Source organism: Nyctibius grandis, assembly GCF_013368605.1.
Source record: "Nyctibius grandis isolate bNycGra1 chromosome 34 unlocalized genomic scaffold, bNycGra1.pri SUPER_34_unloc_1, whole genome shotgun sequence".
In the NCBI taxonomy this organism is placed as follows: Eukaryota; Metazoa; Chordata; class Aves; order Nyctibiiformes; family Nyctibiidae; genus Nyctibius; species Nyctibius grandis.
This window is the reverse complement of record NW_027167468.1, coordinates 171234-191584: the sequence shown is the minus strand read 5'-3', so window position 1 is coordinate 191584 and position 20351 is coordinate 171234. Positions and strand designations below refer to the sequence as shown.

At 52.9% G+C, this 20351-nt stretch overlaps 1 pseudogene; it reads right to left on the bottom strand.

Moving 5' to 3' along the window:
- LOC137676991 (olfactory receptor 14C36-like) overlaps nt 1-9951 on the bottom strand; it is a 28756-nt pseudogene extending 18805 nt beyond the window's left edge.
- Nucleotides 9952-20351: the final 10400 nt, after the last annotated feature.

Below are 20351 nucleotides of genomic sequence, written 5' to 3'. Positions count from 1 at the left end.
CACCACCGGCACTGCAGGGCAGGCTCCGGGAAGGCCCAGGCTGGGCCTAGCAATGGTCGAGAGCTGGATTCAGGAACGCACGGTTCGGGATCGGGGGCAGCAGGAAAACAGACGGAGTCCTCCCTGGACACCGGCCATAGCAGAAAGAGAGCGAGACCCTCGTGATCCCCCCGCTTTATACTGAGAATGACGTGTATGGGATGGAATACCCTCGTTGGTCAATTTTGGGTCACCTGCCCTGTCCGCTCCCCCCTGCAGCTGCGACCCCCCTTCGGCTCTTCACTCGTAAGCAGTGAGGAATTCAGCAGTGACCTTGGTTTCTCTCAAGAACAAGTACAGTAAGAGCCTTTCTGCACAACATCCCTACCGGTGCCTCAGCGATAACTACAAACTTCGAGCGTTATCAGTCCTGGAAGCAGACACTATCTGCAAAAACATGCAGTTAGTTTCAGAAAGTGCAGTTACTTAGAGGAGACTTAGCTGAAAGTAAAAATCACCGAAAGGAAAATCGGCCTGGTTTAGGCTAAACCAGGACACTTGTAGTGAAGGGCCCAAAAGTGAACACAGTATTTGGGGTGCAGCCTCACCAGTGCAGAGTACAGGGGAACGATCCCTGCCCTTGTCCTGTTGGCCACACGATTTCTGATACCAGTCAGGATGCTGTTGGCCTTCTTGGCCGCCTGGGCACACTGCTGGCTCATGTTCAGCTGGCTGTTGACCAACACCCCCAGGTCCTTTTCCGCCAGGCAGCTTTCCAGCCACTCTTCCCCAAGCCTGTAGTGGTGCACGGGGTTCTTGTGCCCCAAGTGCAGAACCTGACACTTGGCCTTGTTGAACCTCATACAGTTGGCCTTGTCGAACCTCATACAGTTGGCCTTGTCCCATTGACCCAGCCTGTCCAGATCCCTCTGCAGAGCCTTCCTACCCTCCAGCAGATCAACAGTCCCACCCAACTTGGCCTCATCTGCAAACTTACTGAGGGTGCACTCGATCCCCTCGTCCAGATCGTTGATAAAGATATTGAACAGAACTGGCCCCAATACTAAGCCCTGGGGAACACCACTTGTGACCGGCTGCCAACTTGATTTAACTCTTTTCATGACAGCTCTTTGGGCCCGGCCATCCAGCCAGTTTTTCACCCAGTGAAGTGTACGCCCATCCAAGCCATGAGCAGTCAGTTTCTCCAGGAGAGTGCTATGGGAGACAGTGTCAAAGGCTTTACTAAAGTCTAGGTAGACAACATCCACAACCTTTCCCTCATCCAGTAAGGTGTCACCTTGTCACAGAAGGAGATCAGGCTAGTCAGGCAGGAGCTGCCTTTCATAAACCCACGCTGACTGGGCCTGATCGCCTGGTAGTCCTGTACATGCCACGTGTTGTCAATAAAGATGATCTGCTCCATAACCTTCCCTGACACACACTTGTTTCTGTCTTGACAGAAAGACTTCACGTACATATGGATCCAGCCTCCCCGTTTACGTAAAATCAATAAAGAAACCAGTAGAATATTATTTGTCTCAGCTTCCATCTCTTCAAATCTCCTCGGGTGCTGGGGAAGCAGCCCCAGCATGCAGGAGGGGTTCAGGAGGCAAATGACCAGCTGCCCCATGGAGGAGCAGCCCCCATGGCCCCTTGCTGCCTCAGTGGGCACTCCCTCTCTGCTGCCTGTGCATCATCAGGGCTTCTGCTTCCCTGGAGCCATGGCCAAGGACAGCAGCAGGACACAGCCTTTCCAGTGCTGGTCTCCCCTCACTTCCACAGATTCCTTCTGGACACTTGCCTTTGTGTTACCTTTAAGGTCTCAGGTAACTTGTGACAGTCCTGCTGTCTCTACACTGGCATCCCTGCGGCTGGAGGCAGGAGCAGGCCTCATGAAGCACTGTGTCAGAGCTGGCCTCCCTGCTGGCACCACTGTCACTAAAGGGACTCCTCAGGGCAGGGTCAGAGGCTGGACCCCTCCTTCCAGAGCTCGTGCCAGGAACACACCCAAGGCACTGCTCTATGAAAAGTCCTCTTGGTGTTCTGGGGTTCTGCACAGATTCAAGGGGACAGACAGAGTCCCAGGGGGATCTGTTTGGGACCAAGAGCTGGACCTAGATCTCCCTTCTTGGTGGCACATGTCCAAACAGATGACAAATGGTCTTTGACTTACCTGCCTGGCACAGTGACGCTTGCGGTGGGGCTGATGGCCAATGCTATCCTGGAGAGGAACTTGGAACTGCCAGAAGAACTCAGGGGATCTCCAAGAAAAGTATGTCAGTTTGGGTGGGCAGTGACTGGCATCTCATTAAAGGAGTGACCATGCAAGTTGGAGTCTCGCTGAAGGAAAGGAGAATGTGAGGAGCCCATGGGCTAATGAGGACCCTGCAAGCCCAAGGGACATGAAACTGGAAAATGGGTCAGCCCACCTTCCTGGAAACCCTGTGGACTGGATGCAGTGCAGTCCTCCCCTGCCTTTTGTGCCATTGGAGACATCCCATGGTCCTGCCCAGCCTTGTCCTTGGCTTATGAGCAATCAGGGAAGATGGAAGGGGGCTCAGCAGCGTGATCCCCATCCAGCTGCGTCTGCTTCCCACTCTGACCAGCATGGCCACTGCAGGATCACCCCATGGCCTCACAAGGCACCACAGACCAGCTCAGGGCCCTGCAGGGAGCACAGGGTGGGAACCAGGATCAGCCAACCAGCCCAGCCCAGCCCATATATGCTCACCAGGGAAAAAGGATGTCCCTGGAGAAAAGCAAGGCAGCATTTGTGTGCCTGCAGGGAGGAATCCATGAGAAAGAGAAACATCCTTCTGCAGGCACCCATTTGGGGCAGGCTGGTCTGTTGCTGGAGCAGGACTCTTGTGCTGGCCTGGGGAGAGGGGCTGGCACTGAGGGAGCACAGGCCATCTGTGGTAGGGTTCTCCTGGAGTTGATACCAGTGATCTCCATTTCCTTGTGCCATGTTCAGCCTGCAGTCCTGGAGCTGTGGGGGAGGCTGAGACCGATCTCTGCCCTCCAGCACCTTCTGTGCTCTTCAGAGGGGTTGGGGCTGTGAGGTGAGTGCCCAGAGCTCTGCAGCACCCTGTGGTGGGCAGTGCCGTGGGGCCAGCCCAGACTGGGCTGCTCTTCTTGGCTGGGCTGGAGAGAAAGCAGGGGTTGTGGGGAAAGCTGGGGAGGGACTGGACTGAGCTGGAAAGTGTCCAGCAGAGGACAACAGCAACGTTGGCTGAGCTGTGTGACCATGAGGACACACTCCAGTGGGTGTGAGGTGCAGACATGCAGGTGCAGGAGACAGGAGGCCAGTCTGTGCCCTTGGTGGTATGGACACACTGGGAATGTGCCCCAGAGCTTTTGTCTCTCACATCGCCATTTCCAGCACTGGCCACTCACCCCAGTTTACAGGTGAGGTTTGCTCTCTGGCCATCCTCCTCCTCCTGTGGCACTCGGAGCCTGTGTCAGGGGAACAGCCAGCCCTGCGCGACCTCTCTTCTTGCCCAGACCTTGGCAGAGCCCAGATCAGGGCTGTCTGCAGACCCCTGCATGGGACACAGCTGGGGCTCGGCTGGGGCCTCATCACAGCCTACAAGTTCTTCAAGGCGGGCAGTGAAGAGGGAGGTGCTGATCTCATCTCTCTGGTGACTAGTGATAGGACACGTGGGAAAGGAATGAGGCTGCATCAGGGGAAGTTCAGATTGGACATTAGATTCTTTTCTGAGAGGGTGGACGGTCACTGGAACAGCCTTTCCAGGGAAGTGGTCATGGCACCAATCCTGTCAGAGTTCAAGGAACGCCTGGATGACGCTTTTAGTCATATCATTTAGTTTTAAGTAGTCCTGTGAGGAGCAGGGAGTTGGACTCGATGATTCTTGAGCCCCTTCCAAATCAAGTCATTCTATGATTCTACGATCTTCAAGCTCAAGAGTAGTCCATCCCGGACCCATTTGTGTGTGTGTGCGTTTGTCTGTTTCTGGGGTAGCTGGGGAGATGAGGGGATCCAAGGTCAACATCTGGAGATACCTGCAAATCAAAGGGAGAGACCTAAACCCCTCCCATCAGACACCTGCTCTGGGAGGGACCTAAACCCTCTGTGTGCCATATAGATATGTATTTTCCACTAACATAGCCAAACATGCAAACAGAGATATGGAGGGGTTGGGAAGGTGAGGATCGAGGTTATCTATGCAGTGATGGACCTCAAGGAGACTGCCTACACCTCCTTAGGAGACACTCTGCATCAATATCAATTGAAGAATTCTTCTATCACTTCAAATTGCTCTTTACCTACCTTCCCCTTTAACTATACTCTTGAAACTTATCTAATTAAGTGTACAAGTCTTGAAGACTAGGTGTAAAGGATGGAAGCAACATGGCTCTGTTAGTCTTCTCTGATATCTGCCAGTCCTGGTCAAATACCTCAGATACACTGGGGTCTCTAGAGGCTTTCACTGGGTACTCATGGTCAGACCATGGAGCTCTGCCTGGAAACCTGAGAACTGCTCTCAATACTAAAAAAAAACCAAACAAACAAAAAACCCCCCCCAAAACCAAAATCAAATAAACACTTTTTAATTATCTGAAAGGATTCAATACTTTCAATAAAATGTCCATGGAATTTGTATCCTGCCAAAATACGAATTTTCAGAATGTGTATGAAATATGGGAGAAGAAACATTGACCATATCCTGTGCTTGCATTGCCAGTGCTCTGTCTATCATGCCATGTATTTGACCTCCCTAACCTTCCAGGTGTTTCTACCTGTCCTTATTAAACTGCCCACGTCTGAAGTCATCCCTTCAGAAGCCTATCTGGACACGTGCACTTTCCATTGCTCTCCAGAGGTCTTCCTCCTCTTACTCTTTGATCATTCAGATCCTTCTCACCTATCATCCTGCTTTGAGCTTCAGGGAGCTAAAACTTAGTTGGCTTTCGTAGTCTCTCTCATACTCCCTCATACTCACCACTTCAATTGTGGTGATGCACCTCATTGGAAGTCGCTTCAACTAACCATACAGCTGAGAAGTGTATTTTATTGTTCATTAAGTTCTACTGTGTTTTCTTTTTTCTTTTTTTTTTTCATTGCTTCAATTCAAAAACCAACCCCATGTGCCTGTTCACATCCAGTTCTCTGAGGAAAGCAGGTAGGAATTGCTGCAAAGAAGATGTGACAATCAGGTGCAGACTCCAGTGGGGAAGTCTGATGTAAAGAAAAGTGATGTAATTGCCAGGGGGCCAATAAGCGAAGGAGTGAGGTGGGAGAGGTGAGGAGCAAGGTTGTCCATACCATGTCTAGCCTCAAGAGACTGCTTTTCCTACCTGTCCACACCTCCTTAGGAGACACTCTGCATCAACATCTGTTGGAGAACTCTTCTATCACTTCTTCAAAGTGCTCGTTGAAAACGTCCTCTTTACCTACCCTCCTGAAACCTCTCTGATCAGCTATACAAGTCTTCAAGACTTGAGGAAAATGATGGAATAGACATGGCTTGTTAGGGCTTTTGGTGTTTTAATGAGCCCATGGTGTATTTGAGGCTAAGGGCATGAAGAGAAGAGACTGAACAAAGTTTTCAAGGAGGCAAAAGGCAAAACCAAAATACATGAAGTATTAATGGGCCCCACTGAAAGCCACTAGTGACAAAGCCTCCCCAGGCACTCGTTAGAGCACATAATTGGAGGCTGTGATTACAGGTAGGCCAAGGCACTGTGCAGGTGGCTCTGATGGTGAGAAAACCCTTGGTTTGCTTTATGAAGCAGAAGGGCCAAGCCCTGACCTCAAGACAATGGGAAGGGGGATCCTGTCCCTCACGCACAGCTCAGGGCATTTCCTAGGACTGTTGGATGTGGGGTGTGCAAGGCCGAGTGAAGGACAACAATGGTACAACTACTTCCATCTTCCCCATGGGGCTGCAAGGAGGCAACGAGACCTGGGTACCATGAGGACAACGTGCCTTCTCATAGGCCTTAGAGGCAGAGACGACTGCCATAGGCAAGGGGACAAAGACCTGGGTTCTGTTGGTGCCTTTCAGCCTTACCAGCGCCCTTGGCCATCTCCATCACAGGCTGTTCTACACCGTCCTACACCTGCCCCTCTTTCCCTGCAGGCTGTAGGCACCCATCTTGCTTCCCCGTCTTGTTCTCAAACTACCATTTCCATATCTTCACTGATATGTCTCCACCCTCACTGGCTGTTCTTTGAAACACAAAACCGTGGGCTGATCCAGAATCCCTCTGGGTGACCTCTTGCACCACAGCACTACACTTCAAGTGACATTTCTTCCTCCTAATATCCAGTCCTGACTTTCCAATTTGCACTTTGTGACATTTTTCCTCTCTCTCTCTTTTTCCTACCACCAAGGAAAGCTCTACCATCTCAGAAACTAACCTTCAAGCAGGGGACCCAACCTGTTAGCCTTCTTGTGGTCTTTCACCTGACCAGAGACAAGTAACCTCACCACCATCTTCTAAGTCACGTAACTGCTGCTGGCCTTTCCGCTCCTCAGATAGAAACGACCATGTGCCTGCTGCTGTCCCATCATGTACTCAGGCAGAATGAAGATGACAACCCATATCCAAGCCCTCTTCCTGGATAGGGCCTATGGGGAACTTTGGCAGAGGTACTTTCCCAGCCATGTTCCTGCTGCTGGCCTATCACCTCCAGACACAGAACTGACCTCACAGTCCCCTTCACAGCCATACACTTCCTGCTGGATTACGAGTTTCTGAGAAACAATTGACCTCATAATACCATACCCAACCATCACCCTCCTATGGCCCAGGACCTGACCAGATAAAAGTCTGCTTGATTTATCAAATTTACCCAATATATTTCCTACTCATGATTTGAGTGGAGAAACATGCTTTACAGGAACTGCTGTATTTATTTTGACAACTTTTATATCTCCTTTTCTGCCTCTTTTCTTTTTCTTCTTCTTCCATCTACTCTGTCTTCAAAAACCTGTCCAAGGGAAAGATTCATTAAATCCTAGAAAAACTCAGGTTTGAAGAGAGCCCTGAACAAGATCTTTTCTCACACTTCTGCTCAAGGCAGGGTGAGCCAGATGAGGTTGTTCAAGGCCTCCACCCAGCTTTGCATCATCCACAAAGGAGTTGAAAGTGCGCTTATCACATCATACAGGGGAATAATAAAGATGTTCAACAGTGTTGGCCCAAGTGCTGGTCACTGATGTAACTGGCTGCATGGAGAACTTTGTACCACTGATGATATTTGGGCTTGATCGTCCAGACAACTTCCTACCCATCGTCCACTTCTTCAGACCAGAAGCACCACTATGCCTATAAGGACACCATGGGACACCATGTCTAAGGCCTTTCAAAACTCCATGCACATAACATGCCTTTCTTTCCCCTGCCCATTTTGGTTCAGCAATCCCTTTCTTGTCCTTCAAGTGCCTGGAAATGGCTGCAGGAGGACATGTCCCATCCCCTTCCCAGGGACAGAGGTAGGCTGACCAACCTGTAATTCTCCCAGTTCTCGCTCCTGCCCTTCTTGAAGATGAGTTTGATGTCTGCCTTTTCCAAGGACCCCAGAACCTCTCTGATTGCTCTGGCACTTTTGAGAGCACAATCCAGAATCACAGGCAAGGGTGACGTAGCAGACAGGAGCACTTGCAACAAGCTTGTCCAAGGCAGCTGATATGAATCTCACTGGGCCGGTGGAGTTTGTTCCTGGAGTTACACACACAAATGTCAGGGTTCTGTGAGGTGTCCACATCTGAGCTGGCCTCGTGGGCGCCTTATGCACCCAGGAATATTCAGAGACAGAGTCTTTACTTTGTACACAAGTAGGCAGTGCCCTGCCGCAGACGCAGTGTATCTCTGGCCTCCTGTTGCCACTCCCAGAGGATGGGAAAAACCTCAGCCCTGTGCTGTATCGCCCTGCTCCACACTCATCTGGGATGCCCAGCATCATGAGGAATGGACACAGGGACCTCAGTTCAAGAAAGCACATCCAAGGGCTGCATTCAGGTGGCTTCCATGGGATGTTACTCCCAACGTGAAGTGACCTTGACCCACTCTCTGTCCCACAGGCCTTCACGGAACCCCAAGAAAGACCTGATGGCATTTGCGCTCACTCAGATTCATGTCACCTCACGCACATGATGTGCGTGCTTACATCTGTACAATGCAAACATGGAATTGTGACCTATTCATTTGATGTCCTTCCATAGAGGGACAGAGAATCTGTCCAAGCTGGATGAGAGGTCAGTGATGGGCACGGTGGTTGTGAGGGGCTGGTCCATGATGATTGCTCTGGGGCAGCTGCCCTGGGGTGTCCAGTGAACACGAGTACAGACCAGACCCTGCTCCACTGGCCCTTCAGGTGTCTCACAGTAGGTCTGGCTGTGAGGACACTGCTGAGTGCTCCAACCCTGCACACCCACACTGTTCAGCTGCACACTGTTGTTTTTGTCTGTGGACCACTTTCTTGGGCGTGTTCTTGACAGAATCTTTGGAAGAAGACCTAAGCCTTCAGGCACTGCCCTGAGGACATCACCTTTCTTTATGGGAAGACTGTTATGGAGGTCAAAACTTTCACAGAGGTGCCCATTGCCTGTCCCTGCCTGTGGTCACAGGACTACCATGCAGCACAACTGTGACCAAGCTGCCACAGCACTCAGGCCTTACATAAACACAAGGGATCAGAGAGTGTGGAAGTGGAAAGAGAACAGCTCTGGAAGATCAGATGGTGGTGATCACTGGCAGTGCTGCCACGCCGGGACTCTTTTCCCCTCCACCCATGCACAAAGGAACTGTCCCTGCATCTCCAAAAAGGCCTTGGAGGAAGGATATCAGGACAGAAATAGTCACTACAGGGTCTTTTATTTTGTTTAAACACACAGAGAGCACGGCTCCTCATTTCTACAGCCACAAAAGAAAAGCAGACAGTGAATTAGAAAGGGGATGACAACATTATCACAAACAAAAAAGCCATCACCACTACCAAAAAAAAAAAAGAAGACAGGCTGGGCCTGTAATGAGTTACATTATAACTGCTCTGCAGAAGATGATGGTCATTTATTGCTTCGGAAAAACACCCAGTCATCAGTTTCCACAGCACATCCTTGAGGTACTTGTTCCTCATGCTGTAGATGAGGGGGTTCACTGCTGGAGGCATCACTGAGTACAGAAATGACACCAGCAGATCCAGGGATGGGGAGGACATGGAGGGGGCTTCAGGTAGGCAAGCGCTGCAGTGCTAATAAACAGGGAGACCACGGCCAGGTGAGGGAGGCACGTGGAAAAGGCTTTGTGCCGTCCCTGCTCAGAGGGGATCCTCAGCACGGCCCTGAAGATCTGCACATAGGACAGCACAATGAAAACAAAACACCCAAATGCTAAACAGACACTAACCACAATAAGTCCAACTTCCCTGAGGTAGGAGTGTGAGCAGGAGAGCTTGAGGATGTGGGGGATTTCACAGAAGAACTGGTCCAGGGCATTGCCATGGCAGAGGGGTAGTGAAAATGTATTGGCCGTGTGAAGCAGAGCATAGAGAAGCCCACTGGCCCAGGCAGCTGCTGCCATGTGGACACAAGCTCTGCTGCCCATCAGGGTCCCATAGTGCAGGGGTTTGCAGATGGCAACGTAGCGGTCGTAGGCCATGATGGTGAGAAGAAAATACTCTGCTGAAATGAAAAAGACAAACAGAAAGACCTGTGCAGCACATCCTGCATAGGAGATGTCTCTGGTGTCCCAGAGGGAATTGGCCATGGATTTAGGGACAGTGGTGGAGATGGAGCCTAGGTCAAGGAGAGAGAGGTTGAGGAGGAGGAAGTACATGGAGGTGTGGAGGTGGTGGTCACAGGCTACAGCAGTGATGATGAGGCCGTTACCCAGGAGGGCAGCCAGGTAGATGCCCAGGAAGAGCCAGAAGTGCAAGAGCTGCAGCTCCCATGTGTCTGCAAATGCCAGGAGGAAGAAGTGGGTGATGGAGCTGCTGTTGGACATTTGGTGCCTCTGGGCATGGGGACCTGTCATAGGAGAAAAAGACAGTGACAAGTTAGGGGAGACTTCTCTATGCAAAATCAAAGCCATTTCCCACAGTCTCCCCCCACTGTAACACACACACATCCTTTTGTTTTTCTAGGAGACCTTCCTTCAGCTCTGTGGCTGGAGCCCTGGTTGGTGCAGGCCGCGTGTGCAATGAAGAGCAGGGCAGTTGCCCATGGGCTCTCGATAAGTCAGCCCCGCTCTGCAGAAGTGGGTAGGGGCAGGGACCGGTCCTGGTGGTCAACTTTGTCCTATGAAACTGCTGTTAACAACCCGTCAGCATCTGCACCCCCAGTGCTAAGGAACAGGGAGGGCAGAAGGCAGTTTAAGAGTTCTAGGTTCTTTTACAGCTCCCCCTCCATCTCACTTGAGGAGTATTCTTGGATGTCAGAAACCCTCAGCATTTCTGCTGCACTCAGGGAGAACAGAGCAAGTCCTGCGAGGCAAGAGGATTGCCTGTGGCTTAGTGCAGAGTGAGAGGAGCTGGTCTGTCCCTCTGTCTAGTTCCCAGTTTCTCTGGGCTTGCACCTTTCTGACATGGAGGTTTATCACACTCCCATGTTACCATGAAAAATGACCAGACACTGCTGAGAGCAGAGGGATCCACTGCAGACCACTAAATGTCTCACCCTTTCTCAAGGTCTCAGCACCCCACTTCCAGCCCACAACACGCATGCCTTATTTCACCAACCCAACAGCATTTCCTCAGTTGCAGAGATTTTGCATTCTCCATGGGACTTTAAGATAAAACAGAGGTGCTATGAGATGGGTTTGCATCCTTGAGGGCAGCTCACAGCTTGGAAGGACATCTCAAGGGGACAGACAAGTGTCCTAACAAGGGCATCTCAGTAGGAGTCAGCTCATATCCCAGCCCCACAGACTGTATTGACCAGATCCCACAGGTGAGAGGAAAGCTGGGACACTTGTTCCCTGGACACACCTGCATGAAAGGACCCACAAGATCAGTGTGTGACTCTGCAGCTGAAACTCCACCTCCCCAGAGAGCCTGGCAGCAAGAATGAAATAACCACAGCAATAACAGAGACAAGTGGAGAAACAAGGGAAAATCCAGTGAGGGTGTGGCTGGGAGAGGCCAGGGCAGAGGCAGCCGGGCCCTCAGGACAGCGGTACCCTGACCCAGCTGTGCACGCCACCTCCCACACACCAGCATTGCCGGGCAGCTGCTCTCAGCCCCTGTGCTCTGCAGAGGGAACTGGGCACGTGGCTGGAGAGCTGCACCACGGCTCTGCTGGAGCTCTGGCTGCACAGGAGGGGGTTCATGTCCTGGACCCCACGGCCCTGAGGGCAGAGGCTTTGGTGGGTGGGAGAGGAGGCAAGGGGGCTTGCTCAGAGAAGGGGTCTGCATTGGAGGGGGTCACAGGGAGTTTTCTGAACTATCCCTCCCACAACATTTCTGCTTTTGGTTTCCTCTCATTCCCAGATCATATCCCTGCTGCCTGGAGATTTTCCTCCTGGGAGGTGTTTCCCTGTCAGCACTCACAGACCCCATTGCAACCTCTGTGCACTCACCTACACAAACCTGCCTGTTTGCAGGGCACTGGCTGTGTGCATGGTCCTGTTTAGAGGTTCAGAAATGCAGAACACCCTGATGGGTCCAGCAAAAGTGATGCTGGTGCTGTCCACGGGCAGAGGAGTGGCTGAAGGCACTTTAGGAGGCTCCTAGCAGTCCTACTGACCACTCAAAGATACAGCTCAGGAGTCTCTGTGACTTGTTGAAACTTGAAAGCTCCTTTTCTATTTCTCTTTCACTCCCCCAACCACTCCCCTCCTGTCCCCTGCCCTCAAAGTAGGAAACAGAAAACAAAGGCTCACAAAAACTCTTTTCCTTTATACTAAACCCTGCCTTGACCTTCCTCTTGAAACATCCCCTTGCAAGTTTCCTAGTGCTGATCTGGAGCTGTGAGCAGCCCTGGCCCACACAGCACCCTCTCGACAGCAGAAGGACCCTGCCCTGCCTGGGCTCACTCCTTCCACCCACAGCTTCTCCCTGCAGCACCAGAGGGAGCTCCCCAGGCAGTCTGAGTGCTGGCCCTGGCAGGCAGCAGAGTCCCTGCCCCGCCACAAAGACCCCTGGGGTGCAGGGACCCTGCTCTGAAGGACAGCCCTGGGCACCCCTGGCTGCACACCCCTGCAGTTGTCCCCAGCAGAAGGCAGCCGTCATGCTCTGTCCCTCTGACCGTGCAGCAGGGAAGCCCTGCTCTGGAGCATGTTCTTCTCCTCTACCACAGAGATACTGTGAGAGACATCCTGACAGATCCTGTAAACTGTGGGATGCAGCAGCTTCAGGTAATCCCACCAGGAACTGCCCCTGCATTGTCCTGCAGCCAGAGACTTACCATGTCGAGGGCTGTGAAGATTTCTCCCCCAGTGAGCTCTCAGCACCCTCCCACCCCACACTGCCTTTAACCTCTCTCTGCCTGGCTCCTCTCCCCTCGCTGCCTGCAGGCAGTGCCCTCAGCCCTGCTGCGCTCTGCAGAGGAGCTGCTCCTGGCCAGAGCTGTCTCTCTGCAGCGCTGCCCACTTGCCATCAGCTCCCTCCATCCCAGGAGCCCAGCCCAGCTCAGCAGCAGAGGGACCAGCCCAAGGTGTCTCTTCTTCTGTCCCCTCTGGGCTCCCTCCAGGTGTCCCTGGGGCTCCAGGGGAACCTGCTGTGACACAGGCTGAAGCAATCACTGATGTTCCCTCCCTCAGCTGGGGAGAGACACTTCTTTCCAGCAGCAGCATTTCTCCTCTCAGAGACAGAGTGAGGTCTAAGACTGACATTTCCGTGTCCCACCATTAGACAGGACAACTGGACCGTGACCAGGAGGGATCTCCTTTATCCCTGCTGAGGGAAGGGATGCAGATGAGTCAATAGAAGCATCTCATTTGTGGGTTTGTAGTCCTGGGGCTAGGAGGGGACTCAGCTCCCTCCCATGCACACCACAAACCCACAGGAGGTGGGATTCCTCTTGCCTCAGGTGTTCAGGTGTGCACAAAATAGGCACCTGCATGTGAGCTCCTTGTCTCAGCTCCCATGGTGATTAATGGAGATGGAGGGCAGGATTGGGCTGTTCAGACACCAGCCTGGTGACATTGAAGGTGTCAGGGGTGGTCAGAGATGTGCAGGTAACTGCAAGCTCTAACAGAGCAGTTCATAGAGACAGGACAACATCAGAGGGAATCCTCTTAAAGGCTGCTGGGAATTTTCTTTGACCACCTGCAATGACAGCTGATGCCCAAACTAAGGCAACTGAACCTGCCCCCACTCATTACGTTCAGGGCAGCCTACAGAGTTATTAATCTGAACAATTAGAGTCATGTGCCACAGGGAGAGCTCAGTCTCTCTCTTTCTCTTCTCCACCAGCTGTATTTACTAGGTCTCTCCTGACTGCACTGGCAGTGGTTTCATGTTCAGCCCCACATTGCCTATCAGAATTCAGGGCAGCTACTCAAGTTAGTGTTCACATCCAGGCCCACAGAGCTACATGAGATGCCAGGGCTTGCAGGGACAGCAGAGGACTTACAGGAAAGCGATTTGAATTCAGGGAGGGTGCAGGACAGACACCCCAGACAGCATCGCAGAGAGGGTGATTTGGTCAAGGGGCCAGTGGGGAAGCCAGGGCCGGCCCCTGTCCAGGACCCCCCGCTGGATCTGCCGCTGGTGACAGAGCAAGAGCGGGTCCCCGGGGACAGGAGGAACAGGGCACAGAGTCCCGTGGCTGTGCATCCCCCCTGCAGCAGCCCCCCAGCCAAGGCCATGGACAAGGAGGAGCTTGTCCTGGGGATGAACCGTGTCGTCCAGGACATCCGGGTGGTGTCTGAGCAGCTCCGCCAGCTGCTGCAGGCAGGTCTGGGCCAGTGGCAAGGGGTGGCAGGGGACTGTGGTGCAACCCCTCGTGGGGACCCCTCCATCGCCCACACCCAGATGCATGTACAGGAGCGGCTGGGGCTGCTGGCGGCCACAGTGTGCCCCCGGTGCCTTGGAGTGAAGCGGCCACGGGTGAACGCGGACATGGGCAAAGCTGCAAATGGGGACAAGGGCAAAGAAATGGAGATGGGGCCAGACACGAGCAGCTCCATGGAGCTGGAAAGGAGCAGCCCCATGGAGCCGGGCAGGAGCAGCCCTGTGGAGCTGGGCAGGAGGAGCCCAGTGGAAGTGAAGAGGAGCAGCCCCATGGGGCTGGACATCAGCAGCTCAATGGGGCCGGGCACGAGCTGTTACACGGGGCTCGATCGGGCCGGGCACGAGCTGTTGCATGGGGCTCGACAGGAGCAGTCCTGTGGAGCAGAACAGGAGCAGCCCCATGGAGCAGAACAGGAGCAGCCCCGTGCAGTAGAGCAGGAGGAGCACTGTGGGGACAGACAGAAGCAGCTCCATGGGCCTGGGCTGGAGCATCCCCACTGCTTCGTCCAGGAACACCCCGGCAGAGTCCTGTCCGTGGTGGTGGGTGCCTGAGGGCAAGGCATGTGGCCAGGCGGTGCTGGGGCTGTGCAAGGCAGGACGGCGTCTGTGGGAGGCCTGCACCCGGTTCTGGCACTGCATGAAGGCCTGGTGGAGACGACATTACCAACCCCACTACATCCACTTCTGCAAGCCCCCGGCAGCGCTGGACCCAGAAGAGAAACAGGTTCTCCAACTACTGAGTGACCATGGGGTGCAGGGCTGGGAACCCCCATTGGGCACACCCCACCTGAAATTTTACAATAAATATGATAATTAAATATTTTCTCTGTCCCTGGTGCCATGGTTCATCCATCCATCCCGTGACTGGACGTGCGACCCCCCCCTCAGAGTGCACTCTAATCCCTCATCCAAGTCATTCATGAATATATTGAATAGTACTGGTCCCAGTACCGACCCTTGAGGGACTCCGCTTGACACAGGCCTCCAACTGGACTCTGTCCCATTGACCACCACTCTCTGGCTTCTTTCCTTCAGCCAGTTCACAATCCACCTCACTATCTGATCATCCAGGCCACACTTCCTCAGTTTAGCTGCGAGGATGCTGTGGGAGACCGTGTCAAACGCTTTACTGAAATCGAGATAGACCACATCCACAGCTTTACCATCATCTGTCCACCGGGTTATGTCCTCATAAAAGGCTATCAAGTTGGTTAAGCATGACTTCCCCTTGGTGAAGCCATGCTGAGTGCCCCTAATGATCCCCCTATCCTTGATGTGCCTAGAGACAGCACCAAGGACAAGTTGTTCCATCACCTTTCCGGGGATGGAGGTGAGGCTGACAGGTCTATAGTTACCCGGGTCCTCCTTCTTGACCTTTTTGAAGACTGGAGTGACATTCGCTTTCCTCCAGTCCTCAGGCACCTCTCCCATTGCCCACGACTTAGCAAAGATGATGGAGAGTGGCCTAGCAATGACTTCTGCCAGCTCCCTCAGCACCCGCGGGTGCATCCCATCAGGGCCCATGGATTTATGGACGTCCAGATTGCTTAATTGGTCCCTGACCCAGCCCTCATCAACCAAGACAGACTCCTCCTCTATCCTGACTTCCTCTGGGGCCTCAGGGGTCCGGGGCTCCTCAGGACAGCCTGTATAGACAGAGGCAAAGGAGGTGTTCAGTAACTCCGCCTTCTTTTTATCCTCTGTCTCCAGGCCCCCCACCTCATTCATCAGTGGGCTTACATTGCCTCTAGTGTTGGTTTTACCTGCAATGTATTTGAAGAAGCCCTTTCTGTTGTCCTTGACCTCTCTTGCAAGGTTTAATTCCAAGGAGGCCTTAGCTTTCCTAGTTGCCTCCCTACATCCTCTGACAACAGACTTCTATTCCTCCCAAGTGGCCAGCCCCTCCTTCCATGATCTGTACACTCTCTTCTTCCACTTGAGTTTGCCCACCAGTTCCCTGTTTAACCGTGCAGGTTTCCTGGTACCCTTTCTTGACTTCCTACCTGCTGGGATGCTCTGATCTTGAGCTTGGAAGAAGCAGTCCTTGAATGCTAACCAACTATCTTGGGTCCCCTTACCTTCTAGTACCCTGTCCCATGGGATTTCCCCTAGCAATTGCTTGAAAAGGCCAAAGTTGCCCCTCCTGAAGTCCAGGGTTGTTATTTTGCTAGCTATTCTGTTCCTGCCACATGAGATCCTGAACTCTACCATCTCATGGTCACTACAGCCAAGGCTGCCCTCAACCTTCACCGCTTCAACCAGTCCCTCCTTGTTAGCGAGAACAAGATCCAGCAACGCTCCTCTCCTAGTTAGCTCATCCACCATTTGCATCAGAAAGTTATCATCAATGCACTGGAGGAACCTCCTGGACTGAGGATGGCTGGCTGAGTAGGCCTCCCAGCAAATATCAGGGTAGTTGAAGTCCCCCACGACAACCAGGCCCTGTAATTGAGAGACTGCTCTCAGCTGCCTGTAGAAGGCCTCATCACCCTCCTCATCCTGATCCGGTGGCCTGTAATAGACACCCACAACAGTATCACCCCTGCCAGCCCCTGCCCCTTAATTCGCACCCACAAACTCTCAACTCGCTCCTGATCCGCCCCTGGACAGAACTCAATACATTCTAGCTGCTCACTCACATAAAGAGCAACTCCACCACCTCTCCTTAGCGGCCTGTCTTTCCTGAACAGGACATAGCCATCCATGACCACATTCCAGTCATGCGAGGTGTCCCACCAAGTCTCTGTAATTGCCACTAGATCATAGCCCCCCGACTGAACATGGATTTCTAACTCCTCCCATTTATTCCCCATGCTGCGTGCATTGGTGTACAGGCATTTCAGGGAGCGAGCTGAGCACACCGATTTCACCCCAGGGGGATGGGAGGCCTCCTGGTCTACCTCAACACTAGAGCGTTGCCCCAGTGGTGCAAGCCCAGCTACTACCCCATCCCCCTTCGAATCTAGTTTAAAGCTCTCCGAATGAGCCCCTGCTAATTCCTGTCCCAGAACCCTTTTGCCCCTACAACATAAACCTTTCCCATGTATTACGGTCAGGTCTGGTGTCTTATAAAACCAGTCATTATCAAAGAACCCAAAGCCCTGCCTGTAGCACCAGTCTCGTAGCCAGGAATTTATACAGAGAATCCTACTATTCCATCCCACGTCATCACCCGAAAATGGAAGGAGGGAGGAGAAAACAACTTGTGCCCCAGACTCTTTCACCAACCGTCCTAGGTCCTTGTAGTCTTTCTTCATCCCCCTCAGACTACGGGATGCAGCTTCTTCCCCACCTGTCTGGGAGATCAGCAGGGGGTAGTAGTCTGTGGCCTTCACCAGGTTGGGGAGTTGCCTGGTGATATCCCTGATTCGGGCTCCAGGCAGACTGCAGACCTCCCTGTGATGGGGGTCAGCTCTGCATATTGGGCCCTCAGTTCCCATTAGGAGCGAGTCTCCCACCACTAAAACTCTTCTCTTCTTCCTTGTGGAGGAGGTAGCTATACGCCTGTCAGGTTTTTCTGACTGTGGTGGGACCTCTGATATAGGTTGCCCCTCCACCACATCCCCATTGGACCGGCTGTATGCCACCAGGGCCTCATATCTATTTCTCAGAGGCACCTGTGGAGGCAAGGTAGGCAAGGAGGGCACTTGCCTTTTGCCACGGCCATAGACTTGCCTCCACTTACTCCTCTCCTCTAGGTTATTGTTTTCCACCTGAGAGGGGCAGAGTACAGGGGTCCCTCGATCCTGGGAGCTCTCCGGCAGGTGCTCCCATTGTTGTTGCAGGGAGGGCAGAGCCTGGCTCCACCAGTCTATCTCCATTTCAGCCCCCCTAATGCTCCTAAGCCTTTCTACTTCGGCTTGAAGCCTTTCAACCTGGCTTTGCAGCTGTGCCGCTCGGCTGAGCAGATCATCTACCTGCTCACAGCGCACACAGCCCCCTGCCACCAGGGAGACGCTGTGGCATTCCCCTGTAACCCTAATCTTAGGGTTAGGGTTAGGGTTCAGAAAGCCACAAAGCCTACAGCTCCAGGGACACTGGGGCTGGAAAAGGTATGCCAACTTGAGCATGGCACTGCACCAACATTGCTCCCTCCACACATTTCTTGTCAGGGCCAACCATGGAGATTGTAACATCAGTCTGCACCCCAACATCCCATTATTCTTAGGGTTAGGGTTGGGGTTCAGAAAGCCACAAAGCCTACAGCTCCAGGGACACTGGGTCTGGAAAATACATGCCAAGTTGAGCACGGCACTGCACCAACATTGCTCTCTCCACACTTTTCCAATCTTGGACACCCACAGTGCTTGTGACGTCCGTCTCCGCCACAACATCCCATTATTCTTAAGGTTAGGGTTGGGGTTCAGAAAGCCACAAAGCCTACAGCTCCATGGACACTGGGGCTGGAAAAAGCATGTCAAGGGGAGCTCGGCACTGCACCAACATTACTCGCTCCACACTTTTCCACTCTTGGACAATCACGGTGCTTATGACGTCAGCCTCAGCCCCAACATCCCATTACACAGAATCAACCAGGTTGGAAGAGACCTCAGGGATCATTGAATCCAACCATTGCCCTGACACCACCATGTCAACTAGACCATGGCACTAAGTGTCATGTCCAGTTTTTTCTTAAACACATCCAGACATGGTGACTCTACCACCTCCCTGGGCAGCCCATTCCAATGTCTAATAACCCTTTCTGAAAAGAAATTCTTCCTAATGTCCAACCTGAACCTCCTCTGGCGAAGCTTGAGGCTGTGTCCTCTTGTCCTGTCGCTAGTTGCCCGGGAGAAGAGGCCGACTCCCACTTCACTACAACCTCCCTTCAGGTAGTTGTAGATTGCAATAAGGTCACCTCTGAGCCTCCTCTTCTCCAGGCTAAACAACCCCAGCTCCCTCAGCCATTCCTCGTAGGTCAGACCCTCCAGACCCTTCACCATCTTGGTCGCCCTCCTCTGGACTTGCTCCAACACCTCAACATGTTTCTTGAAGTGCGGGGCCCAGAACTGGACACAGGATTCAAGGTGCGGCTTCACCAGTACAGAGGGACGATCACTTCCCTAGGCCGGCTGGCTACACTATTCCTAATAGAGGCCAGGATGCCATTGGCCTTCTTGGCCACCTGGGCACACTGCTGGCTCATGTTTAGCCGGCTGTTGATCAGCACCCCCAGGTCTCTTTCTGCCAGGCCGCTTTCTAACCACTCTTCCCCCAGCCTGTAGAGCTGCATGGGGTTGTTGAGGCCAAGTGTAAGACCCAGCACTTGTTCTTGTTGAACCTCATGGCCGCTGGTCTCGGCCCATCTATCTAACCTGTCTAAATCCCTCTCTAGGGCCTTCCTACCCTCCAGCAGATCGACACTCCCACCCAGCTTGGTGTCATCTGCAAATTTGCTGAGGGTGCACTCAATCCCTACGTCTAGATCATCTATAAAGATATTGAACAGCACCGGCCCCAGAACTGAGCCCTGGGGAACACCTCTAGTGACCGGCCGCCAGCTGGACTTTGCCCCATTCACCACCACTCTCTGGGCTCGGCCATCCAGCCAGTTTTTAACTCATTTAAGAGTCCATCCATGCAAGCTCCAGGCAGCCAGTTTGTCTAGGAGGATGCTGTGGGAGACAGTGTTGAATGCCTTACTGAAGTCTAGATAGACTACAGCCACAGCCCTGCCCTCATCTACTAAGCGGGTCACTTGGTCATAGAAGGAGACCAGGTTGGTCAAGCAGGACCTGCCTTTCATGAATCCATGTTGGCTGGCCCCGATGCCCCAATTGTCCTGCATGTGCCGTGTAATGGCACTCAGGATGATCTGTTCCATCACCTTGCCTGGCACCGAGGTCAGGCTGACAGGCCTATAGTTCCCTGGATCATCCTTCCGGCCCTTCTTGTAGACGGGCGTTACATTTGCTAATTTCCAGTCAGCTGGAACTTCTCCAGTTAACCAGGACTGCCGGTAGATAATAGAGAGTGGTTTGGCAAGTTCATCTGCCAGTTCCTTCATTACTCTGGGGTGAATCCCATCTGGGCCCATAGCCCTGATGCTGCCCTGTCTTTATGAACTGCTCCATTAGTGTTTGCAGTCGCCTGTACATATCTTGGACCACCTCCTGAACTCCACATGTCACCAGGTGTTTGTGCCTGAACAGCTCACTCCTGATCTGCATCTGCATTATTACTATGGGAGCTGAGACAAGGAGCTCACATGCAGATGCCTATTTTGTGCACACCTGACCACCTGAGGCAAGAGGAATCCCACCTCCTCTGGGGTGTGGTGTGCATGGGAGGGGGCTGAGTCCCCTCCTAGCCCCAGGACTACAAACCCACAAATGAGATGCTTCTATTGACTCATCTGCATCCCTTCCCTCAGCAGGGGTAAAGGAGATCCCTCCCGGTCACGGTCCACTTGTCCTGTCTAATGATGGGACAAGGGAACGTTAATTTTAGA